The 22,220-nt window shown below is 43.9% G+C and overlaps 1 long non-coding RNA gene across 3 annotated transcripts in view; it reads right to left on the bottom strand.

The window, feature by feature from the left end:
- LOC309796381 overlaps positions 1-22,220 on the bottom strand; it is a 173,070-nt gene that overhangs the window by 102,145 nt on the left and 48,705 nt on the right. The gene's annotated exons all lie outside the window — the stretch shown is intronic.

The following is a 22,220-nucleotide window of genomic DNA, read 5'->3' as shown; positions in this document are numbered from 1 at the left end:
GAGTAAACATTTTTCCCTGTCAATTCACCCCCAGTTTCTCAAAGAACATGTGTAAAAAGCAGGATTTTCTTTACTGTCTCCTCTTATTTATCTGATGGCTGGATCTTCCGCTCCCCCCACAAAATGGTTCTTTGCTGGAAATCCAACAACTTCACTTTTTTTTTTTTTTTTTTTTTTGCGGTATGCGGGCCTCTCACTGCTGTGGCCTCTCCCGCTGCGGAGCACAGGCTCCGGACGCGCAGGCTCAGCGGCCATGGCTCACGGGCCCAGCCGCTCCGCGGCACGTGGGATCCTCCCGGATCGGGGCATGAACCCGTGTCCCCTGCATCGGCAGGCGGACTCTCAACCACTGCGCCACCAGGGAAGCCCCAACAACTTCACTTTTACCTCTGGGTTCATTTGCTTCTATGTAAAATGAGGGATTGGAAGAAAGGGTCTGTAAGATAAGCTTTGGGAGAAGGAGAGCCGGGCCTTGGCATCAGAGCTGTGAATCGTCGGCTCTCCCTTAAATAGTTGAGGGACCCTGTGACAGTCACTTAGCATCACTAAGTGCCACTACCGCGTTCTGTGTGAAGAGGCTGGAATTAACACGCTTAAACAGCCTACCGCGGGGGCACGTCCCTGCCTGTAGCCTGAAGCTAAAGACAATAGATGATGTAAGTCTGTCCATGAAGGATTCGCTACATGGCTCCAGACTGTCCCTATGACTCTTACTCACTGCCCACCACCTGCCTGCCCATGAGAGGAGCCCAGGCACCAAGAGAAGAGAGCTGCGCGTGGAAAGGGGAGGGTCACAAGTCGGCTCTCGTGCCCTTTGGATAGAAGCCAGTCTCAGGGACAGTGATCTTCCCCGTGTCCCAGCGTTTGCACAGTGGAGATTGGCACCTGACTCCGCTCTTGCTGGGCAAGTTTAAAGATGAAGGGAGGGACCTCCCTGGTGGCATGGTGGTTAAGAATCCGCCTGCCAACGCAGGGGACATGGGTCTGACCCCTGGTCCGAGAAGATCCCACATGCCGCGGAGCAACTAAGCCCATGAGCCACAACTACGGAGCCTGTGCTCTAGAGCCTGCGAGCCACAACTACTGAGGCCCGTACGCCTAGAGCCTGTGCTCTGCAACAAGAGAAGCCACTGCAATGAGAAGCCCACACACCACAACAAAGAGTAGCCCCCGCTCGCCACAATTAGAGAAAGACTGCGTGCAGCAACGAAGACCCAACGCAGCCAAAAATAAATAAATACATTTATTTTTTTAAAAAGATGAGGGGAGAAGACAGAGGCTGAGGCTGGCACAGCCTCCACGTCCAAAGCTGGGAGGGACTGCATCTTCCTAAGGCCCAGAGAGTGATGCTGAAAGGTAGCTGGGCCAGAGTGACCTGCCCCAGGACACGACTGTCATAACACGGTGGGGAAACTAGGAAGAGTCCCAGGACCCATAGGAGTAGGTACCCCCCCCACCCGATGGCAGTACCGCATGTGAGAAAGAGCACGCTATGGGATGGCTGCCCAAACAGGACCCCAATACCCGACGGTGAGAGCGTCACCAGCGGAAGGCTTCACTCTCTCATCTCCCTCCCTCCTCCTAGACACCGTCGGGGAAGGAGGGCCAGGCTCAAGACGGGCATGAGGAAGAGACCCTGTGCCTTTTCTTCACTAAGGTTTCCCAGCTGGCCAGGCTGCCTAAGGGGAAAGCCGAGAACCTTTGAATTGCTTTTGCTAAGAAAGTATCCATTTAGATTGGCCCAGACTTCTTAAAAGCTATACATAAGACTGTTCTAATGCCCAGAAGACGCCAAAAAACCTAGCCTGAGATATGATCTAGTGGGACAGGGGTGGGGAAAATGGACGTGCCCCAGTAGATTTCAGGAGCAAGAGAGGAAAATCAAATCGTTCCTTTAAGGAACCTACACCCTTCGGCTCATTGCTGCTCACCTGGGTCTTGTTAAAAGGCAGATTCTGACTCAGGAGGTCTGCGACCAGGATTCTGAACTGCTAAGAAACTCCCAGGCGAGGCTGGTCATGCTGCCTACGGAACACACTTTAAATAGCAGGAGTCTAGTCCAAAGGCCTGCAAACTTCGGCCCCCGGGCCAAATTTGGCCTGCTACCTATTTTTGTAAATAAAACTTTATTGGAACACAGCCTCGCTCATTCTTGTACGCATCGTCCGTGGCTGCTCTCACACTACAAGGCAGAGTTGAATAGTCACGATGGAGATTATAGCCCACACAGCTGAAAACATTTACCATCTGGCCCTTTAGAGAAAAGGCTGATAGACTCAGTTATATGCTCATGCTAGGCTGTGGAGCATCTGTTGTGGTGAGGGTGTGGAAGCGTTTTGAAATCCATAAAGAACCTCGCACACGTTGCATGGTTAGGTTCTGCCGTCCCAAACATGTTTTTAAAAGGACTTGACAAAAGGAAAGGTGATAAGGCCAGAGGAGGAATATAAGGAAAAAAATGGTTAAATACAGATCAATCATCTGCTAAAACAGCCCCTTTGCCTCTACTAGAGAACAAGGGAATTTTGGTTTTTTTTTTTTTTTTGCCATAAATGATATATTTCTTCTACAAGAACTCTGAGTTCTTAGGGGCCCAAGCAAGATGGTGACCCAACAGGGAAGTCCTCTGCCTGTCTTCTTATAAATACCCTCTCTTCCTAGGTTCCACTGTAACCTGACCATTTGGGGGAAAAAAGCTCCTTTACTGCCGTGGGGAGATTTGGATGTGTTGGGCTGCACTCCGCAGGCTTGCAGACCCTGCACTTGCCCAGACTCAAAATGGAATAAAGAACCCGGAATCAGTGACAGGGACATTCATGGCTTAATAGGTGGGGGAATCTTACACACCTGAACAGAGGTCCTGGAGCAACAGCCCACCGTGTCCGACAGACGCGAGACAAGCCACAACAGAACTTCACTACCCAAGGGCTGAAGGAGACGACCATTTATAGCAGGAGCTGACGTCAGAGAGGCTCATTAGTTACCAGCAGCTGAGGCACGCCCCTCCCAGCCCCTCAGGTTAATGAGCATCAGCAGGGCAGGCGTTTCCCTTTAATAAACCACCAGGTGGCGCTGTTCTGTCCTGAGGGGCAGGGGGCAAGCAAGACTGTGTGAGGAGGTGGACATGAAGCAGGGGATGTACCAAGAGCAAGAGAACAGCCACCTTGAGTGGCCTGACCCTACAGATGGGTCTAGTCTTTTCCACTGAGCTCAGTGTAACACACATCAGGCGCCCGTACCATCGGCTCCTGCATCCAAGGTCACTCTGAGAGCTGCTCATGTTCTTGAGGAAACGATGCCCTTTATTTCTTGATTTCAGGATGCAAGTCTCCTCACAAACATCAGACCCCCTAACCGGGAAGTCCCCCAGGAGTCTGCCCACATCATTTCTCTGCCTTAGAGTCTCCCTTCCTCCACCCAAGGACCAGAGCAGAGACCCTGCTGAAGCTCCTGGCTTGTCTTCTGGGGTCCTTCTTTTTTTTTTTTTTTTTTTTTTTTTTTTTTTTTTTTTTGCAGTACGCGGGCCTCTCACCGTTGTGGCCTCTCCCACTGCGGAGCACAGGCTCCGGACGTGCAGGCTCAGCGGCCATGGCTCATGGGCCCAGCCGCTCCACGGTGTGTGGGATCCTCCCGGACCAGGGCACGAACCCGTGTCCCCTGCATCGGCAGGCGGACTCTCAACCACTGCGCCACCAGGGAAGCCCGCCCTTGCTGTCTTTACTAGTTCCTTGTTTAGCCTCCAACGTATACGTGAAAGCAAATATACATTTTTAACTCTCCTCTCTTTACACAACTGGTATTTAATATGGTATTCTTAAACTTTAAAAATTATTATAGAGTAAATATAAAAGATGCTTCCAGGCATATGATTTGGGGAGACATATGACTTTGAGAGTCTACAACAGAATGTGCCAAATTTGGGATGAATTATGATGCTAACAAAGGGGATTTAGGCCTAACCAAGAGCTAGGAGATAGGAATTCCAATATGAATCCCAGAGAAGCCAAGTATTTGTCAACCATTGCTTTGGAATGGCAACTCTCCCAAAATGCAAGGGGTCCCTCTCGGTGAAATGTGACCAGTTCTGTCTGTGGTTGACACCCCCTCATCATTATATCCAATAGACAGGTCCTTCCTGGTCATTGGAAAATCCTCCAGGGGCTTAACTTTTTATACGGTAAATTTCAAAGACCTCTTGCAGGTGTCAACCACAGGCTCCACTGATTTTCAAGGCTTGAGTTTGATCAAAGCCAGGTGGGTATGATTTCAACAGGAGTTTTCCAAAAGATACCCCAGTGTCCATATACCTGGATATGGGATATGGACTACATGGCATATGTATGCATATATACACCACACACCCACACACACACCATATGTACCACTTGATTCTACAGATAAGAAGGTGGTTCCTTCTGGACTTGGAACATTCCGGCATCAATAAGTAACAGGCTGGAAGGTCCTGCTCCTTCTGCCAGTCTGCCCCTGCTGAGACCCAGAGGGACTCCTGACTGTCCTGATGCTAACGGTATTACCACGCACACCTTCTGGCCATTCTGTTAAGCATCCTCATTTTCAGGTCCTCCACCCGCCTCTTTTATTTGGCGGGGTTTGAGGGTGCTACGAATGTGCTCATAATCCTGTTTTATAGTAGTTGGAAATAAGAGACGGAGCTCCAGTGACTTGCTCTCAGACAGACATCAAAGCAGATCCTCAATCAGAATGCAGGTCTACAGGGTGTTTTGTTAAACTCTTCCCTTTATTAAATGTTACACATAATAAATTTCCAAGGCAGCGCCATTCCTGGAATGTACAGTATACATTACCCAGGGCCCAGCGGAGTTAACTTTGCCACAGATGCCTCAAGACTCATTTCTGTGTTTGTTTCTCTGTTGGTGGGTTTTTAGAAGAAACATTAAGCTTTTCACCCACATAAGACAGAGAACACCATTTCCCAAAAACGACCTTTGAATGGGCCTGCTACTTTTCCCAGTTCACCATCTTAGAGATGATTCTTTTCCAGAGAGTTGGGCAGCCCACTGGAAACAGCAGAATAAATTATCCAAATATAGAGACCATTTTTCTAAATAAGAGGTTACTTTTCCCCCAAAGCCTATGGGTTTCTATGGGCCATTTTAGTAAATAATGAAAACAGATGAAACTTATTTAGTGTGTACTCTTTGACAAGCTGCATGCTACGCACGTTACACGAATTTATTTTCACTTCAAAACCACCATTCAAAAATACTATCATCATCATCATCCACATTTTACAAATAAGAAGCTGAGGTTTTGAGGGGGTAAGTAATTACCCAAGGTGATGGGGTCAGAATTTGAACCCATAAGTCAACCCCAGGCAGCCTGGCAGCAAACCTGAGGCTCTCAGCCACCTCTGTATCTTATTCCTCTGGTTACCACCAAATCTGCAAGTTAAAGTCGCTTTCAGGGTCTGCTCTAATTATTTATTACTGCACAACAAACCACCCAACACTTACTGGCTTTTAAAACATGTATTATTATCTCTGTGATTCTGTGGGTGGATTAGGCTCAGCTGATGGTTCTTGCTAGAAGTCTCTTGTCAGGTGGTAGCTGTCAGATGGAGGTTGGAGCTGAGATCATCTGAAGGGTTTGCACTCACACGAATGGTGCCTGGGATGGCTGGGATGGCTGGGATGGCTGAAGCTGGTCAGTCATCTCCCTCTCCGTGCGGCTTCTCCACACGGCTAGCCTGGACTTCCTCATAGTATGGTGGCAGGCTTCCCCCAGAGCAAGCATCCCAAGAGAACTTGGCAAGGCTTCTTACGCCCTAGCCTTGGAAATTTCAGAATGTCAATTGTACCCTATTAATTAGAAATGTTCTTTTGACTATTGTTTCCTTCTATTTTGAGGAAAAAAAGTTTTCTAATAACTTCTTTTCTTTTTAATGGAAATAAAATCGAATCCAATTCTGAAAAGTGATTAGTTAAGTTTTAAAAGATGACTGGTTTCACTTTTATTACTCTTCGTAGATTTCCATTCTCTCTTCTTAATCTTCCTAGTCTACTCTTGAGCAAGTTGAAGACATTTATCCAAACAGAGCTCTACATTTCGTTTCATCCCCAAAAACACCACGGCCAACAGTGAAACAAACAGAGGTCTAAATTGAGCCCGGCGCAAAAAGAATTTGACACCAGCTTGGACTTTATTGTGTATAGAATCATTTGTCTCTGATTCCTCAGCTGCACCCCAGCCTCCAGCTCAGCACAGGGGTCTTGGCCATCTAAAGGCCACTCTATCACCTATCCCAGACAATGACCCTTCGCAACTGAACATTTCAAACAGCAATGGAAGTGTAAGAACCAGGGAACTTCGCTTCCCTCAGCTTTTCCCAAAAAAGTCGATGACGGACTCTCATCCAAAATTCAAATCCTTTGGTGACAATTAGGGTGACATCACATTTTTTCACTCTAGACACTTTGTGGTAGTTGAGATCTGCCTCTACCTTTGTTTTATCTTTGTTTCATGAAGTGGGTTTTCTCTAGAGGAACCCAGAGGGTAAATCTGAGAACAGAGATGCTTTTAAACCAAAAAGCTTGTCTCTATGGAAACACCTGTGACGAGAGACTTCAGGCTGTAATCCGTGGCCATGTCGTTGTATAAACAGTGTTCCTTTGTCTCTAGCTGAGAATGGTGGGAGAGGGGGGATCCATCTGGTCTTGAAAAAGCACCTATTGAATAAAATGCATCTGAATGATAAAATATCCTTTTTATAAAAAAACTAAACTTTCAGAGAGGTGAACTTGACTGAAAGAGGGACTTTGTTTGTTTGCTTGTTTTAATGAGACTTCAAAATGTTGTTGACCTAGTTGGGAACTAAGACTTGGCCCAACAATCAACATTACTAACCTCAATGGATGCATCAGCCATGCTCACCTTTTTCCAGGTGTTTGGGATAAAGTCCTTAGTGACTTATTTTCTCAAGAGTGCAAGAGCGCGGCTTCCCTCATGGCGCAGTGGTTGAGAGTCCGCCTGCCGATGCAGGGGACACGGGTTCGTGCCCCAGTCCGGGAAGATCCCACGTGCCGCGGAGCGGCTGGGCCCGTGAGCCATGGCCGCTGAGCCTGCGCGTCCGGAGCCTGTGCTCCGCAACGGGAGAGGCCACAACAGTGAGAGGCCCGCGTACCGCAAAAAAAAAAAAAAAAAAAAAAAAAAAGAGTGCAAGAGCAGACATTCTCTTCCTGGTTTGTTGTATTAATGTTGACTAAACAAAAGTGGCAGTGGCTTATACCAAAACCAACCGCTCCTGGCTTGCTGGAAGAGTGGAAGCTACTAAGAAGCTGAAATGTAAGACTTGATTTCATTAAAGTAAATTGAATCATTGTGCTGAATTTAACTCTAATTGTTGAAACAGCTGCCATTAACGAGGCAATTCTGCCTCATCTAGGTTTCCCTAAAGCCCATATCATCTTCTCTCTCATCTTATCTGGGACTGATTTGAAAAAGTCATTTGTTTTTAAGAAATTGTTTTTTCAGTGAGTGTCAAACATTCCAACCCAGCCATCGAAATCTGTGTTTAAGTGACAGGAGCATAACAATGCCTAGGGGATGGAGCCCAGAGTCTTAGCCTTGGGATCTATTCACAATCTGCCTTTGTATTTTACCCTTAAATGTTCTCTTGCCTAAAGCTTCCATCACGTTTTGCCTGGATCGCAGCCACATCTTTGTCCCTTTGCACATGTGACTTTCTCCATCCAAATAATCCTTCCTTCTTCCTAGCCATCCTTCCAGGCTCAACTCTAGTTCAGAATCTTCCATGACGTCACGCTTGACAATTCCAGGCCCCACTCATCTCTTTTTAGTCTCAACTGCTATGACTCATCGCCCATAAAAGACACATCAGTACCCTATATACGTTTAATTTATTGTCGAAATGAGGATGTTTTTGAGAGTTAGAGTGCTATTAATAACTCCACTGGGACAAAAGGCATAAACTGGGACACTATGGGACATATGGTCCTTCCTCCTAAGTGGCAAATTATATTGATCTGATGTTCTCCAATGGTACTTAAAATACAAAGAGATTGTGGAGAATAACTGAGAAATGCTAACTGCATTGATAAATGCTTAGATTAAACATATATATGATTAATTACAGCATTCCTGTAATTAGCTTTGCCCATTGCCAGTCACTCTTTTGTTCAACAAATATTTACTGAGCTGCTAGGATGTGCCTGGCCCTCTTCTAGGCCCTGAAAATGTAGACAGAGACAAGTAAATAACCCTGTAAATATATATTCAATAAAAAAGTAAGCACAAAAATATTGAATAGTATCAATGAATACAGTGAATAAGTGGATAAAATAAATGGAATAGAAACACTGATGAATGCTATAAAAAATTAAGCATGGTGACTGACAAGGGAGTAATCTCCAAAATATACAAACAGCTCACACAGCTCAGTATCAAAAAAAAACACAAACAACCCAATCAAAAAATGGGCAGAAGACCTAAAAAGACATTTCTCCAAAGAAGACATACAGATGGCCAAAAGACACATGAAAAGATGCTCAACATCACTAATTATTAGAGAAATGCAAATCAAAACTACAATGAGTATCACCTCACACTAGTCAGAATAGCCAACATCAAAAAGTCTACAAATAATAAATGCTGGAGAGGGTGTGGAGAAAAGGAAACACTCCTACACTGCTGGTGGGAATGTAACTTGGTGCAGCCAGTATGGAGAAAAGTATGGAGGTTCCTTAAAAAACTAAAAATAGAGCTATCATATGATCCAGCAATCCCACTCCTGGGAACACATATGGAAAAAACGATAATTCGAAGAGATACATGCACCCCTATGTTCATCAGCACTATTTACAATAGCCAAGACATGGAAGCAAACTAAATGTCCATCAACAGATGAATGGATAAAGAAGATGTGGTACATCTATACAATGGAATACTACTCAGCCATAGAAAGAATGAAATAATGCCATTTGCAGCAACATGGATGGACCTAGAGATTATCATACTAAGTGAAGTAAGTCAGACAGAGAACAACAAATACCATATGATATCACTTTTATGTGGAATCTAAAAAAATGATACAAATAAACTTATTACAAAACAGGAATAGACTTACAGACATAGAAAACTAACTTATGGTTACCAAAGGGGAGGGAGAAAGGATACATTAGGAGTTTGGGATTAAAATACACACACTACTATATATAAAATAGATAAACAACAAGGACCTACTGTATAGCACAGGGAACTCTACTCAAAATTCTGTAATAAGCTATGACGGAAGAGAATCTAAAAAAAGAATATATATATATGAATCACTTCGTTGTACACCTGAAACTAACACAACATTGTAAATCAACTGTATGTCAATAAAAATTTTTAAAAATTTAAGCACGGTAAGGGACAAATGTGTAAGTTGTGCAAGGGACTGCTAATTGGTCAGGTAAAACTGGTGGAAAATTCAAGGAGGTCATATTTAAGCAGAGACCTTGCAGAGAGTATCCTCGGTAGGGGGAACAGCATGGACAAAGGCCCTGGGGTGGGACCAGCAAGCAGATCAGTGTGGCTAGAGAGTAGTGATCAAGGTGGCCATCTGGGCAGCATGAAGGTGGGGAAGGAGAGAGGGGCCAGAACACGTAGGTCCTGGCAAGTCATGGGAAGGAGGTGGGGTTTAGCCTGAGTGTAAGGGGGAGCCGCCACCGAGTCTTATGAAGGGTGTCATGAGGTCCAATTTCTGTTTTTTCAAAGACCACCCTGACAGTTATGTGGAGAGGAGACTGCAGGGGGCGCAAGCGGAGGCAGGAAGATTAGTTAGAGGCAACAGTGGTTTATTTCTCCCAATAATAATAGTCCTCTCTTCATTCTTTTTTTTTGCGGTACGCAGGCCTCTCACTGCTGTGGCCTCTCCCGTTGCGGAGCACAGGCTCCAGACGCGCAGGCTCAGCGGCCATGGCTCACGGGCCCAGCCGCTCCGCGGCATGTGGGATCTTCCCGGACCGGGGCACGAACCCGTGTCCCCTGCATCAGCAGGTGGACTCTCAACCACTGCGCCAACAGGGAAGCCCAATAGTCCTCTCTTAAAGCTTCCCCCTGTGCCGTTGGAGATGCTCTGGGTTGGGCTTCCATTTCTCAGAGGCTTTGCAGGCCGTGATGGTGGGCGGCAGGTGGATAGGTGGGGGGGGGGTGCTTCCTGAGCAAATAACCCAATGCTGAACTTCTGCTATGATTATGAGACTTTGTTCCCCCTGCTGCAGATCCTTGCCTGCCCCGTTTGTTTCTCAGGTACATTTTCCCATTCAGTTCCTGCTCTCCATTCCTTGGCTCCTCTCTCCATAGGACAAAGACCCCATCTGAGGTGATGTTGCCCACCAGGGGACATTTATCAATGGCCGGAGACATTTTTGGCTGTTGAACAAGAGGAGGGGAGTGCGACTGGCATCTAGTGAGTACAGGCAGCAGGGACGCTGCGCAACATCCTACAGCACACAGGACAGCCGCCCTCCCATGACAATTATCTGGTCAAACATGTTAATAGTGCCGAGGTTGCAAAAATCTGCCATAGGGTACCCATCCGGTGCCCCCATCCTCCCCCAGGCATCTCCCGGGGGAGGCCACTTCCTGCCACTTCCTGACTCTGGGCTCTGACCGTGGGGACTCATTCTCAGCTCACCCCATCCCTTCCGCGTGTTCCAGCCCCTTCAGCCTGGACGAGGGTCGGGGCTCTTCACCCCCCACTGGAAAATCATCCATTGGACTACTATATGACCCAGCAATCCCACTACTGGGCACATACCCTGAGAAAACCATAATTCAAAAAGAGTCATATACCAAGATGTTCATTGCAGCTCTATTTACAATAGCCCAGAGATGGAAACAACCTAAGTGTCCATCATCGGATGAATGGATAAAGAAGACGTGGCACATATATACAATGGAATATTACTCAGCCATAAAAAGAAACGAAATTGAGCTGTTTGTAATGAGATGGATAGACCTAACGTCTGTCATACAGAGTGAAGTAAGTCAGAAAGAGAAAGACAAATACCGTATGCTAACACATATATATGGAATTTAAGAAAAAATATGTCATGAAGAACCTAGGGGCAAGACGGGAATAAAGACGCAGACCTACTAGAGAATGGACTTGAGGATATGGGGAGGGGGAAGGGTAATCTGGGACAAAGTGAGAGAGTGGCATGGACATATATATACACTACCAAATGTAAAATAGCTAGCTAGTGGGAAGCAGCCACATAGCACAGGGAGATCAGCTCGGTGCTTTGTGACCACTTAGAGGGGTGGGATAGGGAGGGTGGGAGGGAGGGAGACGCAAGAGGGAAGAGATATGGGAACATATGTATATGTATAACTGATTCACTTTGTTATAAAGCAGAAACTAACACACCATTGTAAAGCAATTATACTCCAATAAAGATGTAAAAAAAATAATCATCATCATCCATTGGGTTGTAAAGAACTGGCCTCCAGACAGGGCCACCAACAAGACTGTCCCTTCTGGGAAACTAAACAATCATTTCTTTCCATGGTGCTTCTTGATTCTTTATTTAACACCCTCCTTAGCCCAGGAGTGGAGGACAGGATCACATCTGAGTTATACGTAACCCTCTGTTCTAGCTCACAACGTCTAAGAGAAATGGGCCTTTGGATGCCCTGTTTCTAGACAGAAAGCCAATTATGAACACACTCAAAGGATTTCAGAAACGTTTCTTCACGTTTTCAGAGTGGCTTTTTGTTAGAGTCACCAGATAAAATAGACTGCCATGTAAATTTGAATTTCAGATCAACAGCAAAGTTTTTTCATATAAGTACGTCCCAGGCAATGGTAGGATCTCAGCAATGTTGTAAGGCCGTATTTGAGACATATTTATGCTAAGAAATTATTGGTTGTTTATTGAAATTCAAATTTAACTGGGTATCCTGTTTTTCGTTATTGTTGGGTTTTTTTTTAATTTTTGGTCTTTTCTGATTGTTTCTTGCCCAAGTCTGGCAACTCTATTTTCTGTATATTCAGGGCAGGGTCAAGTATGAGTCTCTGGGTTCTTTCTCCTTCTGGTGGCTTCTTCCCACTTTTCTCTTCCCTTCCTTTGACCTCCCAACTCCTCCTCCTAAGATGGGTGCCAACACCCTCCCTGAAGCACTCTAAACCACGATCCTGAGTAACTGTGACACATTTTTAATACCCCTTTCCACCAAAAGTGGATCAAGTTGAGGAGATGCTGAGGGGTAGGCATGAAAAACCTTATTCTGAAAAGCCCAACATTAGGAAAATGAAATGAACTGAAACTGAATGTAAACATGCTACTATTTTCATCAAACCTGGTTTTTTTTAAGTTCTCCTTTACAAAAAAAAATGAATAATTAAATGATTGCTTTCCTCATACAATTCCTTTATGTAGAAAATTTCCCTTGGACATTCAACATCTGATTTAATTTACTAATTCAATGAGAGAATTTTTTAAAAGTATGGACTCAGAGAATGTTGGGTAAATAAGTATGGAAGAAAAGATGGGAAAAAGAAATCTGGGATAAGTAAAATCTTTTGCAGCATAAAAGAAGACTTGAGCAGTGAATGCTTCAAAGAAAGCTCAGTACTTGAAAGGGATTATTTGTAAGTAGTAGAAAATGAATTTTGAGGAATCTGCAGTCTTTTTTTTCCCAGAGTAATTAAATAGATCATTGTGTCAATAAATGTTTGTTGAACTGAATTAAAGACTTAGGCTCCATCCTCAAGGAGCTCTCAAATATTGAAAAGAAGCAAAAAATGCAAGTGGAGAAATTAAAGTATAAGTCATGTGTGACCTCTGTAGTCAGATAATAAAGTCCTTACAAATGAACAGTAGAAGCTAGGATATGAGCAATTATATGGATACTCTGTTTATAGTGTCTAGAACTCCAGTGGCTTCTACTGCTTGCCCAGTCTCTGGGTTTTGCGCAAAGGGGATACACTATGCTTCATAAATTCATCAACATCCCTGTGATTCATGCAAAGGAAAGGTGAGTCTCAGAAATGATATCATAATGCTAATGGTTCAGAAAATAGACTTAGTAGACTTGTGAAGGCAGGAACCAGATCTGTCATATTTACCCCTTTTCCCCTAGTACCTAGAACAGCACTTAGGCAAAGACAGATGTTTGAAAGAATGATTCCATAAGCACGATCATTATATCAATATTTTGTAAACTTGCCTTTATTTACACGAGGAAGTGAATGATGACAAAGCATTTCTCGTGTAATTAAACAGAGTAGGTGATGGTGTTGAAGGATACGTGGTTGAGTCCCCCCACCCCTTCCATCACCACCAACCCCATTCCATCCTCAAAGGCTACCGTGGGTGAAATTCTCCCATTCGTGATGCCATCTTTTCAGGGAGGGGCAATGTCTACCAAGATTTATTGAGCATCTTTCTGCTCTGGGCCAGGCACTGCAGTAGGCACTAGAATACAAAGTTGGTCTCTTTTAAGAAAGAAGCGTCAGAGGTAAGATATTAGTTTCAACGCATAATTGAAGAAACTGTGTACCCCTATAGCAAATTAAGGTGCCCCAGAAGTCCATAGAAGGAAGATTCCATAGAGGGGATGATGATTGAGCTGAATCTTGAAGGTCCTAAACGAGATCACTGCAAGAGTCAACACAGGCAAACTGCTGGGACAAACAGCCCCAAATCTCAATGGCTTAACACAAGAGAAGTGTTTGTGCGGACACAAAGCCCAAGGTGGATGTCCCCCATCACACGGCTGTCCTGGGCAGCTCTCTTTCAACCAGGCTCCTTGTATTTGGGGGTTCCACCAACCCCTAGAGCCTCAGAGACCTCCAGAGCCTTGAACGACACTGCCGAATTCTCTCTAACTGGCCAATCCATCAAAGGAGAATGAAGGTGGAGGATACTGCAGGCCTCTCCAAAGGCTGGTCCTGGACAGGGCGAACATCACCCCTGTCCCCAATCCACCATGTAGACATCATCTCATGGCCCGCTCGATGCAAGGAGGAAGTGGAAACAATTTTGTGAACCTTGCATTGATGCCACCACCAAGCACCGGAAATGGAAGAGTACACCAGGCAGAGGAAATTAACTAGTCCTGATAAAATGAAAACAGGGTGAAACCGAGAGGGAAGTTTAAAGTAACAGGCAAATTGAGAGAGACCCAGGGCTCTGATGGAAGTTGACAAGGAATTCTGTGCAGTATAATATCAGGAGGGAAAGTAACCCTTAAAAATAAAGGCAGAGGGGAAGAAGTGTGTAATGACCAGAGAGACAGGAATGACCCATGGATATTTTCCAGAAAGAGCGATAGAGAAGGCTACTCCCGCCCAGCTGCCTCCTAGAGTTCAGCTATGCATTTATTTATTAAACCTTCATAAGATTGTAAGAACACAGCCCTGATTTATACAAGTCTAAGACTTCTTTATAGTTCTGACTTTCTCCTTTCTGCAAGATATAACAACAAGAAGCTTTGAAAGTGGCTAATAAATATACAGGAATGCAGTCCTTCTGGAAAAGCCACAGGGAAGGGAGCGAGTGTACCTAATATTTATGTAAATGTTAACCACATAATGGGCAACTCGGGAAATAATGATGTGACCTCTGGGACCAATCTCCTGAACTGCAAAAGCGGCTGATTCACGGGGAACGGTGGTGATTATTGTCCCTTGCAGCCCTGCCGCTCTGTCAACAGTGTAGATTTCGCATATAGATCAGTTTTGGTGGGAACTGAAAACAGGAAACCTAAATATTAATGAACTTAGTGATGTTTGGAAGAAACGTGCAATTTAAAAATGGATGTATAGCGTGAAGAACTGTTAGTCACACTGAGTTCTACAGTGCCAACATACTAAGAATATGTTATTGAAACATGAAAGAAGGTGACCTTTGCGATGCCAGATTCAATGTTTCCTTTTGCTATTGTGCCCTTATTGTTGCATCAAAGAGTTGAAGAAATGTATATAAAAATATAAAATTCCTCTCCTGACTGGATCGTTCTTTGAAAAATGAAAAATTCTCTGAGACAGTAAAATGCATGCTTTAATATGTTACACGAGCCTTGGAGGGAAGCAAGCAGAGGGTTCATTTCTTGCCCTCATTTTCCCATCGTTTCCCCCCTCTCTCTCACACTTGTATTTATTTATACCGTTTATATAGTGGTTTTGCATCTGTCCGAACTATGCTTCTAGATTTCAATATTTAAATAGTGCCCCTATGTTTTCCCCCATTCTGTCCAGAACTAAGAAGTTATTTGCATCATTATCTCATACTCTTCCATTTTATTCCCATCTTTGACTCTTTGCAAGTGGCTTATAGACTATACGTTCCATTTAAAACTTAAATTTTCCTAAGAATCACTTGCATATTCCAAACCACTCCTAGTTCATAATTTTCTGTCTCCTCCAAGGAGGCACATGTATTATTATTTTTTAAATTAATTAATTTATTTATTTCTGGCTGCGTTGGGTCTTTGTTGCTGTGCACGGGCTTTCTCTAGTTGCAGCGAGCGGGGGCTACTCTTCGTTGTGGTGTGTGGGCTTCTCATTATGGTGGCTTCTCTTGTTACGGAGCATGGGCTCTAGGCGCACAGGCTTCAGTAGTTGTGGCATGTGGGCTCAGTAATTGTGGCTCGCAGGCTCTAGAGCACAGGCTCAGTAGTTGTGGAGCACGGGCTTAGTTGCTCCGCGACACGTGGGATCTTCCCGGACCAGGGCTCAAACCCGTGTCCCCTGCATTGGCAGGCAGATTCTTTCCCACTGCGCCACCAGGGAAGTCCCACATGTATCATTTTAAGAGTAGAGACTGGTAGATACAAGAGTTCTCAGGAGCCCTGGCTCACAATTTGGTGTGTGCCTCTCCCTAGCCAGCTTGATTCCTGCAACGGAAGACGAACCGGAAATAGCAAGTAGCAAAGTACTCCTTGGTGTATTAGCCTGACAATTAGTCAGTCAGTCCCACTTGGTTTGCAAACAGCAATGTGTGTTTCTGCAAAGGAATGTGATCTAAGAGAAAAACCTAAAGTATTTTTCTAATGGTACATTTATGACCACTCCACTGCTCTCGTGACAAATATAAAAGGTCATTAAAATGAAGAAGACTTTTGTCAGATTACTTAGCTCTCAGGACAACAATAAGCATTGCACAGCCGGTGGAAATTAACAACTTGATCCCTTACCAGGAAACACGTCAGTTCCTCTCTATAATTCCTCTTAAACATTACAACTAGTCAAAATCGATTTACACTTGAGAAGGTCACACATATTCCCCCGGGGAAACACTCTCCCGCTCAGCTCCATCCTGAGGCAGATATTACGAAGAACAGTGCCCAGCTGACAGCACATCCGACTTCCCTTTCTCGACCAGGGAACTCGAAGGCACGAGCAACAATGGGAGCTGTCTTTTTTAGTCATTTAAAGCAAAGACAGTTGAATTTGGTTTCGTTTAGAGTTAATTGTACATTCTGAGTGATTTGGTTTTGGCAAAATCCAAAGCATATTTTGCAAATCGCTTTTCCCATTAAATGCTAAAACCCTTTATTTTTAAAAGGAAATGTAATCCATATGCTTGGACTTTGTTTACACTATCATTATAAAATATATATATATACATTTTGTATTCATGTTCCAGAAGCTTTCTGCACCATTTTGTACCACTTTCAAAAATCAAGAAATCGTGTACTGCCAAGAACTAATGACAGCGAATCCATAAACGTTAGAAATATTGATTTTATGATTCCTTATGGTCTGACCTTAGAAAAACATGTCTTTCTTTGGTTTTCAATCACACGTTGTAGAGAAAAACTTCCTTTCTTTGGAGAAACCTGTATGCCAAAGAGACCTTTTAGGGGTTAGGGGGCTGAGTTTTCTTTGCACAGGAAGGTTTATTTTGCTTACACTTATCAAGCTGCTTGACCAAATTAAATTTTGAAAATGATTTAATTCAGTTTAAAAAAAAACCAAAATCAGAAATTGAGAATTTATGAAATGTTTGCTTATTAAAAACCATATCCAAAATTGTCAAGTTCAACTCTTGGGGTTCATTAAACATGAGGAGGTTTCACACAGTCAGAAATCTCCCACCTGAAAATAAGGAAGGCCGAGAGGAGATAAAGAGCCTGGATGTTCCTTCATAATAAGGCTGAACATGAAGATGAATTTATATTTGCCTAGCTGCGTGAAACTGTCATTGGCTTAGAGCAGGGATCAGCCAACTGGTCCTGAAAAGGACCTGACAGTTAATATTTTAGGCTTTGCACATCAGGTGGTTTCTGTCACAGCTACTCAGATTCTGCCACGGAAGTACAGTCGCAGTCACAGGCAATACACAAATGAATGGATATGATTGTGTACCAGTAAAACTTTATTAACAAAAACAGACGGCAGGAGGAATTTGGCCCAAGGGCCATAGTTTGCTAAGGGCCCTGACGTACAGCTTCTTAACAAAATATACAACTCTATTTGGTATATATCTAAGATCACATTTGAAAAAATTGACTTTGGACACTGAAAGACAAGAGTCAACTTTTCATCTCCTCTCCTACTTGCATTCTTGAGGCTCTCATTTTGAGACCCAAAGAATTAACTTGTGAAGAGACCAAAACCTTGTCCCTTGTACTCATAAACACTAATCAGATGCCTAAAGTTACCAATGCCAATGTAACCCTCCTAGAGCTGGTGTATCGGTAGCCTACTGTGCACGTCTGGACCTTGTATCATGGGCAGCGAATTCCTAATGAACATGCCCAACACTGAAATGTTTGAGAAGAGCTAGTTTTTCACTAGCATGATCCTGGTCTGGTTACCCTATTTCCAATGTGCTTTTAAGAGTCTATTTGCTTAATTAATACATTATGTTGACCTGTGGTCAAAGGGTGCAAACCCAAACCTTGGGCCATGCCTTCCGCATAGCTACTGAAAGCACATGCTGTGGAGCCAGGCCATGCCAAATCAAATACCTGATCTGCCACTTCCTAGCTGTGTGACCTTGGAAAGATGTCAATGTCAATGTTGATGCTTCTCTTCTCTCTTATGGTAATAAACTCTCAGTGTTTGTCAGGGCATAGAGCTCTGAAGAAACAATGGAATGAAAACCACATTTTTCAGCTTCTCCTGCAGAGAGTTGTAGCTACATGACCAAGACCTGGACAGTGAGAACAAAAGGGATATGATTTATTAATTCTGTTTTCAGAACTTAGATGTGTTTATGCATGGATTTTTAAAATCCAGCTTGGGATTCAGTGGGCTTCCGTGTATTGACGTCTTTCATCATTTCTCAGAGTTTCTGATCCTTAAGCATTTCAAAATTCTCTCCCAATTTCTCTCCCTCCCCTCTGCTTCTGAGATGCCAATTAAACAAATATTAACCTTTACCACTATCTTCTGTCTCTCTTCTCTTCTGAGTTCCATCCTTTGGCTTTCTGTGCTTCATTTTGGACTGTTTCTTTGAGCTTACTCTCAATCTGCTGTTAATCTTATTTTCTACTGTTGTCTTTCTCAGATCTAGAATTTCTATTTGGCTCTTTTACAAAATTGCTATATCACTTTTTATATCTTCCAGTTCCCTGCCAATTAAAAAAAATTTTTTTTAATATTATCCAACAAATTGAAGATTTAGGTGACATTTTCTTAGTTCTATTGATCTCTGTTAGGGACCTGGGGCTAGTGCTTGCAGTTTAGTGTCACCTTGATCTAAGTTTTAGATTTGAGATTTTTCTGAGGGAAAATCATATTTTCACAAAACTGTTTCAGATAAGGCAAGGGTTAGTTTACTTCCAGCTTACCTTTACTTCTAGGAGATGATCTTTTGGGGCTTTTTTGGGGCCCAGCCTAAAGAGGATTCAGATCTTTGTCCTAGTCTCTTGGGGTCCCCAAAAGGACAACTAAGCATCCCCTAAGACAAAGGCTTTGCTCATTTTTTTCTGAGTTCTCAGCCTCTCTGCGATGTCAGACCAATAACTGCTCAGTATCGTACTAGCTCTTGAATGCTTCCTAGGTTTTAAGAATAATCCATAGAGCTTTTTCAGTTGTGACAAGATTGATGCCTATTACCTACCTCATATTACCAGAAGTGGAAATCCTGAGATTTCTACTCATATTCTTAAGGGAAAGGGGAGGCATACTTTTCTCCCCTTCCTGAGAACCGTCTTTACTTTGGTTGAAGTGATGGCCAGTCTTAGACCGTACACGTGAGCCCACCACTTGAGGGAAAGGCAGAGAAACCAGAAAAAAGGATCCCAGATGCCTGGAGACCTTGTTGAGCACACCAAACACACAAGCCTGGACTGCCTGTCTTTGCACTAGTAATAATCCACCATTGTTTGGGACCTCTACTACACACAGACTTACCCACGTCCTCACTAAAAGAAAAGTTACTTAACCTCTGTGGTAGATGTTTGTGACGATGGTCCCAGTTCCTCCCCTGACTTCAAGATAGCAGAATGCAAGCAGGCTTCAAAAGTGCTCGTGCATTTCTTCTTGTCCCACTGCTCGCTCATGCACGCCTGCCTCTACCACGGGAAAAAGCCTGAGCTAGCCCGCGGGGGGGACCTGAGACACGTGGAGGAGGCTCGCCACGTGGTGACGTCAACCCAGCTGAGGCCATCCTAGATCTACTGCCAGGGGACCTGCGGCCGACTGTGGATGACTGAGTGAGCCCAGCCAAGCCCAGCAGAAACACCAGCTGTCCCACACCCTCAAAAGCCATAATAAATGGTGGTTGTTATAAACCACCGAGTTTGGGGAAGCTTTGTCACACAGCATTACGTATGACAAGAGCTAATAATTACATGGAGATGACTATAATACTTAACGTCATAGGTTTATCTTTAGACAAATGAGTTATTTCAAGTATGCCCCCTTACAAGAGTCACTGGTACCTAGTAAGCACTCAAAAAGTATTATCTACTCATATCATAGCTACCGTTATTACTACTATAGCTAATATTGAGACCCACAATTCCTCCCAAGCCAGGAAATTCAGTGACCAGTGGCTATAACTAACTCTAGTGTTTAAATGATCAACATTTTCTAAGGCATCATTATTTCCTTTGTCCTCCTCCCTTTCTCCCTTCTTACAAAATCTCACCTCTCATATTTAGTACCTCAAAGATCATTTGGCTGGCTTCTTTTGAACATCACAGGGATGAAACACACGAGTACTGGGGTGAGTTCTTTGCTACTCATCTCTGATTTGGCATGGGAAATTGTCTGGGTGGCAGATTGCTGAACCAGGAGTCATGAGGCAGGGGTGTTAGCCCTGTTTTCTCCACTGACTAGTTGTAGGACTCAGATCAGTCCCCTCAGATCTCCAGGTGAAGTTTCTTCACACAGGACTGAGATATTTTTTTTAATTTAATTTTATTTATTTTTTATACAGCAGGTTCTTATTAGTTATCTATTTTATGCATATTAGTGTATATATGTCAATCCCAATCTCCCGATTCATCCCACCACCAACCGCCCCCCGCCACTTTCCCCCCTTGGTGTCCATAGGTTTGTTCTCTACATTTGTGTCTCTATTTCTGCCTTGCACACAGGTTCATCTGTACCATTTTTCTAGATTCCACATATATGCATTAATATGCGATATTTGTTTTTCTCTTTCTGACTTACTTCACTCTGTATGACAGACTCTAGATCCATCCACGTCTCTACAAATGACCCAATTTCGCTCAGGACTGAGATACTTGATGGCAGCCTGGATCTTACTAATTGCATCTCCATGGCTGATACATTCCAGACACTCAGTGAATGTTTGTTGATTTAAATGAATAGAATTGAACCAAACTGAGTGAACGGAGCTAAGGAAATTGGCTAAACCTCAGAAAGTTCCTTTTCAGCTTAGTCTTTCTACCACTTTACCACATTTTTTTCTTGTAATTCTCCTCTTTTAAACAATACCTCTCTATTACAAAGGAATGAAATAAAATCAAGCTGGCTTCCGGTAGAAATCACTTTCAACCTTCCTGCCCAATGGGTGCTTTTAGGAAAAGATGCTAATATTAGCCGCTTTCTATGTATCCATAGACTTTGTCTTCCTGAAGTGACGGGCTAATTCTCTTCCCCTATCTCCTCAACCTTGCACCAGTGACCATGCTGTGGGAACAAGATGGGCAGGACCCCAGTATCAAGAAAAAGGTTTTACCTTTTCTATTACATTTGTAATGCAATAATAAACTGTAATAGTTATGGAGAAATCATGAAATGTGAAAGCATGAGGGCCATCAGTTTCCCACCTTGAAACTTCACACCACAGGAAGCAAGCCTGCAATTTGAATCTTAAACTGGCCTTCTTCAGAATATTTCTCTTCAATATGTTGACTTAAGCTTTTCAGTATGTGTTTCCTATTCATTGTTTTGTCTGAATTAAAAATAAAAAACAGGGGCTTCCCTGGTGGTGCAGTGGTTAAGAATCCGCCTGCCAATGCAGGGGACACGGGGCAAGCCCTGGTCCAGGAAGATCCCACGTGCTGTGGAGCAATTAATCCCGTGCACCACAACTACTGAGCCTGCGCTCTAGAGCCCGCGAGCCACAACTACTGAGCCCACGAGCCACAACTACTGAAGCCTGCGTGCCTAGAGCCTGTGTTCCGCAACAAGAGAAGCCACCGCAATGAGAAGCCCGTGCACCGCAATGAAGAGTAGCCCCCGCTCGCGGCAACTAGAGAAAACCCGCGCGCAGCAATGAAGACCCAACGCGGCCAAAAATAAATAAATAAAATAAATAAAATAAATAAATTTATTTTAAAAAACCAGTTTAGGGCTTCCCTGGTGGCGCTAGTGGTTGAGAGTCTGCCTGCCGATGCAGGGGACACGGGTTCGTGCCCCAGTCTGGGGAGATCCCACATGCCGCGGAGCGGCTGGGCCCGTGAGCCATGGCTGCTGAACCTGCGCGTCCAGAGCCTGTGCTCCGCAACGGGGGAGGCCACAACAGTGAGAGGCCCACGTACTGCAAAAAAAAAAAAAAAAAAAAACAAAACAAACCAGTTTATTGGAAATATGTCTGTATGTATGTTACTTTGGCAAATAAAATGGAATTTTCTCTTACTACAAAAACTAAGATATACCATCTTAAGGTTGTCAGGAAATAGAGCACGAAGTTAATGGGGTGACTTAACGGTATAATCACTATTAAGATGGCAGCTTTGGTTTTCAGCGGGGAGGAATTCGGTACAGCTCTGTTTCTGTTTGTATTTCCTGCTACCAACACTGG

Source organism: Mesoplodon mirus, assembly GCF_964341445.2.
Source record: "Mesoplodon mirus genome assembly, chromosome: X".
In the NCBI taxonomy this organism is placed as follows: Eukaryota; Metazoa; Chordata; class Mammalia; order Artiodactyla; family Ziphiidae; genus Mesoplodon; species Mesoplodon mirus.
This window is presented reverse-complemented; position numbering and strand designations above follow the sequence as displayed.